The sequence below is a fragment of the Copidosoma floridanum genome, unplaced genomic scaffold (genome assembly GCF_036245765.1).
Source record: "Copidosoma floridanum isolate Cflo_tuat_1 unplaced genomic scaffold, Cflo_Japanese_pri ptg000007l, whole genome shotgun sequence".
Taxonomy (NCBI): Eukaryota; Metazoa; Arthropoda; class Insecta; order Hymenoptera; family Encyrtidae; genus Copidosoma; species Copidosoma floridanum.
This window is the reverse complement of record NW_028321884.1, coordinates 11,885,665-11,891,816: the sequence shown is the minus strand read 5'-3', so window position 1 is coordinate 11,891,816 and position 6,152 is coordinate 11,885,665. Positions and strand designations below refer to the sequence as shown.

Below are 6,152 nucleotides of genomic sequence, written 5' to 3'. Positions count from 1 at the left end.
AAAGGTCAGATTAAAAAGACACAAATATAGTAATCATAACAGAAGCACTACAAACACCTACCCTCTCCGCAAAATTGGCATACCATATATTGACAATAATTTTGAAAAAATTTCAACCATGTTAAAACCCTACAATATTCACACTTACCCTCTTACTAACAATAAACTGCAGCATATCGTCCGCTTAGGAAAAGATACAACGAATAAACATAAACAGACAAATGTAGTATATAAGTTTTATTGTAAAAATTGTCCTGCGTCATATGTGGGTGAAACAAAGCGAGCGGCGGAGGTCCGCATCAGTGAACATATGAAAAGTAAAAACTCCAATTCCGTTGTTTGTGCACACCAAATCAATTTTGACCATGAATTCGATTGGGATAACTTTAAAATCCTTGACAAAGAATCCAATTATAAAAAAAGAATTATTTCCGAAATGCTTTATATAAAACTCGACAAACACAACATCAATAGAAAGGAGGATGTGCTTTCCTTTAATAGAGCATACCTTCCTTTACTACGAAAGTTTAAATGTCCCGATCGAGTTCATCGCCCTTTACCGTCTACCTTTGCGGCTCCGCCTATATAAGCGCTGGCTTGTGGTTTTAATTTATTGTCAGTCGACAGCACGACAGGTGACGAGTAAGTCAACCAAACTTACGAATTCTCGCGTACCTGCGGTAACAATTTACAAAAAAATTTATTGTATTTTTGTGTTTGAGCCTTCCAGATCACTCGATGTGTGTTTCTAATTTTAATTTTGTAGCCTGATGAGGCTGACGCATATTGTCAGCGAAACGTTGCGCATCAATAAATCAACGCAGAAAATTTAAATACACTTTACTTGTATTTATTTATTTTCTTACATTTCGCCCCCAACGGATCACTGATCACTTTGAATTTCCAAATTCACCGGAGGGCACTGATATATACTAGCAAACCAGTTATAAAAGCGGTTGTATACAAAAAAAAGGTCAATTACCTCCATAAGCTGAGAGAAATAACTTAAAAATACTGCAACAGGTGGAAAACAGGGAGGGATCGAACACGTTATTTATGTACAACATAAGTAGATGGTGGGAACTACCCTAATATCCAAATTGAAAAAAAAAAAAAAAAAAAAAAAAAAAAAAAAAAAAAAAACAGTTGCTCGGAATAAAAATAAGAATCGTAGCGCGCGTAGCGACCGTAGTAGTTGGCTGCACGGCCACCCTCGATGGGATTGCAAGAGAAGAGTGCGTCCCCTCGGTAACCCTCAGCGCACCTGAAAAATAAGTGATAATTTTTTGTTTTATCGATTCATCGATACCCACGTATTGAATAATTTACATAAATTTTATCACTCTTAATGTATTTTTTTTATACCTCCTTGATACTTGGCGTGTATTTCTTTTAGTATGATTAATAATACTTACTGGCACACTGCAATGTGTCTTCTAGGTGTACAATTGGCATTTAAAACCGCACTCACGGCCCGTGCACGTGTTCTGACAGGCAAAGTTGATGCACGCCTGAGTGTCCGGGCACTCGTTGTTGGACAAGCACTCGCCCCTCTTACAACTGATAACATAATATGTCATACATCACTTAAATCAGATCAAATTGCATACAATGCACTATATATACACGCGTGTACCTGATTAGCGCGTTTCCAACATAGCCGTGGGGACACCTGCACACCGGGCGCTTCTTACCCGTATTGTCATGGCCCGGTCGGCACTCGACGTTGGCACCGCACGGATTCCCGCTGCACAGGTCCTCTGCAAGTCAATGAACATTGTAGCCCCAAAGGGTTATTGTTGTTATCGGGGGCATTTTGCATAATGTACGCGCTAATATTAATTTAATACACGTATGTATGTATATATTATACCATCGGTGAAGGGCCGACAGAAAACGAAGGGGTCGCCAGTTTTGTCCTTGGGACAACTGCAGACGGGCGTTACGTCGCGGAGCTCGCAATTGGCGTTGGTGCCGCAGGTGCCCTCGCAAGGATCGACGCATTTCTGATAGAGGCAGGCAGGCTTGCCGGCAGGACAGTCGGAGTGCTGGGTGCACTCGGGCTGGCAGGATATGAGCGGGTTACCCAGCCAATTCTGCAAGAATGAGAAAAAAAAATTCAATGGTTATGTATTTTACGTATGTAATGTATATGTGGTTTAAAAGATGTGTATGATGATGATGACCTTGGGACAGGCGCAGTTGGCTCGGTGGTTGATGACGTTGCACTCGGCGCTCTCGGCGCTTACGGAGGCGCACGGGCTCTCGCAGCGAAAGTCCTTCGAGCAGTGCTGGTGCTGGGGACAGTCAAAGTCGGACTCGCACTCGTGACGGCAGCCCTCGAGAGGACGCCCTCGGTATCCCGACAAACAAGAGCACACCGCCACGCCGTTCTTGACTTCGCACTTGGTGTTGGCCCCACAAGGATTTGGGCTCTTGCACGGCGCCTCTGTTTGGGATATCATCATGAAATTTACTTTTACGCCAGGGAGTAAATGTATGTAGTTGTTCATAACATTGAGAAAAAAAGAAAAAAAAAAGAAAAAATGTACTTGCCAGGGTCGTAGACGCAATTGTGCAGAGGATTGCCCGTGTGACCTGGAGGACAGTTGCACACCGGTATGTGGTTGACCGTCTGGCAGAGCGCGTTTGTGCCGCAGGCGTAGGTACACGGATCGATGCATCGGTTCCCGCTGCAGGTGCGGCTTCCAATGCAATCCTCGTTTACTGCAATTTTGGGGACAAAACAGATATATTATTTCTTTTATTTGCAGGATTTTTCATCCCCATTGATTCCCGTTAAAAATTTTAAAATTATATTTTAGTATTGGTAATTTAAAAAACATATACGCGCTCGGTTAATGATTGTTGATCAAAGTGACCATGCACACCTTTTATTTAATTGCACTATTTTTCTTTTAAACTCGCATTTATTTTATTTTCAGAAAAGAAACGAGTTAATCGGTATAGTAGTTGTTCGAATCGTAATAGAAGAAGATAAAAAAAATAAAATAAATTGTGAGAACTAGTCAATAACGCGATCCAGAAATGTGTGATGAAAAGATTACGAAATAAGGCTCGATGAGGAACCAAAAAAGGGGCTACGTGACCTTGCGCGTTCGCCGCGCGTAATAATATAATCGTTTGCCATGCAATTATGGTATGTACAAGTGAGCTTGATACTCCACTTGTATGTACTATATTTCCGTAAATGTGTATACACGCGCACACCTTTTTATGGTGACGTAAGTGCTCGATGATAGATTAGGCATTGCCAATTAAGTATGTTGCAGGTATACGAAACGTAAAAACTGACATTGTGGCTGATGATGATGATGATGATTATAATAATAATAAATACTTACTGATGCATTCGACACGCTCGCACCTCGTAAGAGGATCGCCATCGTACAGATTCAAGCACGAACAAACCGGCCGGCCCTCGCTCACCGTACACCTGGCGTTCCGGCCGCATGTGTGGCTATCACAACTGGTTGCTGTGTGTTTGTTGAAAAACATGTATGTTCTTTTTTTTTTTCTTTGCAATTTTTGTTCCCAACCCACGACATATTTCGCTTCAATTACAGAAAAAAATTTCACTTTCGTAAAAATGGTAAAAAATGGTAAAAAAACGTCTTTCCCCACCTCATGATTAATAGAAAATGGCTCGAAACCATAAAAAAATTTAAAGATCCAAATTGGGGTGGAGCACCACTTCTGCGTAATTACCGCATTTTCTAATTTTAAAATAGCAACAATTTTTTAAATTTATTTTAAGAGAAAAATATTTTTTCCTTATAACCGGCCAAGAGATTTCAAACCATTTCTATGATCCTCGAAAAAAAATTCCCCTTTTTCCGGGATTAGCGCAACGAAATACTTAGTGTGTCCCAAGTCTTGGAAAATTGTTTCTCATCGATTCAAGGTTGATAAATAAATTGGAGGTATAACAAAGGTGCACTTCATAAATAAATTTAAGTCATCGAGTAAAAACCTGTATTAAATGTATACCTCCACGTGCAAAAAATGAACCTTGTATGGGTATACACAAGTATAGTTTGAAACCAGTTGACCTTCGCCATAGAATGATGATACGTCAGAGGCCCATATATTTATACAAATAATATTACTTTGTCGTTTAAATATCTCAAAAACAAATCGGCTTGCGGGTTTTTTTTTTATTTTCGATCTTTAAATATTATCTTCGCTCTTCTACGCGTATAGGGATACACTTTACTCTTAAGATTGTTTTTATTTTATCAGTCAATGCTATAGTATACATCAAAGAAAATTTTTTAACGACTGTTCCAATGAACAGATGTAAAAAATAAAATAAAATAAAATTCAGAGTTGCCGGAAAAACACAAGGTATAATGATAAAATCGATTTAAAGCTTCTCCCACTAGTGTTTCTGAATTGCTACGTGTAAGAAAAACCTCCAGTCTTTGTTCGCATACGCGGCGAATAATCGTTTCCTGTAACTTTGAGACTTACTCTGCCAAGTACGCGATTGAATAAGGGGTATCATAAAAATTCTTCGCTCCACTTGCTTATATATACAGTGCACACCTATTATTGCGTAATAATTAAAATGATGGACAATTACCTCGAGCACCCGATTGGTTGGGTCTTTTGCGCATCAACAGAACATCAAAAATAATAACCGCGAAAAATAAGTAATTATTTAACCGATCTATATCAATTATCGTTTGAACGAAGATTTCAATCGCACGAGTTTCAATAGCTGAATTTTCGTGAAAAAAAATTAATTTCCTTATTTACTCAATAGTTAAATGTATAGTGTTGGGGAAAATAAAAACAACAAGGGCACTTACCTCCACTGAGTACCTTCGAGCCGTAAAATACGTTGCTTGCCCATGGGCAGCATCGCCACCGCCGAAGTGGCACACAGCGCGACCAGCAGAACTGTAGTCTGCATTGGCTTCATTTTGCTAGCTGTAGACTTTTTCAAAAAGCGGAGAAAAGAAAGTTGTATCGTTTATCGGTTTAAAATATCGGTTTTGAAAATTGAGATCAATAATTTATATTTTGAAGGCTCGCAATGGAAAAAGCGAATTATCGTTTTCCGCGAGGCAAACAAGATTGATCAAGTATGTACCCAGGAAAAAAAAGGCTTGGAAGCTCACTTGAAGCCGACGACTGATTTGAATGAAAAATCGGCAAGGTAAGTGTATACACAGATGTAACGATCGAAGAGCAGAGAGTACGTATAAAAAAGTATACGCGACGGTTAAACGATCCGCGCTTGGCTGGACCGCGAGGCGAACTGACTCTGAAATCGTCAAAAGCAAGTCACTATATAATCCCATGGCTATAACGTTTAAGTTAAAAGCGATGTGTGTGTATATATATATATATGCACATGTGAGTACACCGATGGAATCCATGGCCAGTAAGCGCCCCGGGTTTTGCGGGGATTGGCGCTTGTGTTATTTTATTTATTTAATTAATAAACAAAGCGGCCAGTAAGCGCCCCGGGTTGTGTGGGGATTGGCGCTTGTGTTATTTTATTTATTCAATTAATAAACAAAGCGGCCAGTAAGCGCCCCGGGTTGTGTGGTGATTGGCGCTTGTGTTATTTTATTTATTCAATTAAAAAACAAAGCGGCCAGTAAGTGCTCCGGGTTGTGTGGTGATTAGCGCTTGTGTTATTTTATTTATCATTTTAATTATCAAAGTGGCCAGTAAGTGCTCCGGGTTGTGTGGGGATTGGCGCTTGTGTTATTTTATTTATTCAATTAATAAACAAAGCGGCTAGTAAGCGCCCCGGGTTGTGCGGGGATTGGCGCTTGTGTTATTTTATTTATTCAATTAATAAACAAAGCGGCTAGTAAGCGCCCCGGATTGTGCGGGGATTGGCGCTTGCGTTATTGTTTACTGTATTTTATCAACTAATAAAGCTTGTGATGCTGTTTTTAGGCGCGTTGGGTAATTGGGTTAAATAGCTTAGGATTAATTTATCAAGTTATGGTGTATGAAATGTTGTCGAGTTATCTGGGGTTTTGCGTCTTGCTCCATATAGCCAATTTGAATTTCCCGCAAGTTTGCCAGTCACATTTGAGAGCACTGCGTACGACGTACAACTCTTACGGTTGCATGCACGGAAGCGCGCGCACACAACAAGTTGCAAA

General features: G+C 40.0%; 1 pseudogene; it reads right to left on the bottom strand.

Moving 5' to 3' along the window:
• Positions 1 to 974: 974 nt before the first annotated feature.
• On the bottom strand, positions 975 to 5,201 carry LOC149375389 (uncharacterized; annotated as a pseudogene).
• Positions 5,202 to 6,152: the final 951 nt, after the last annotated feature.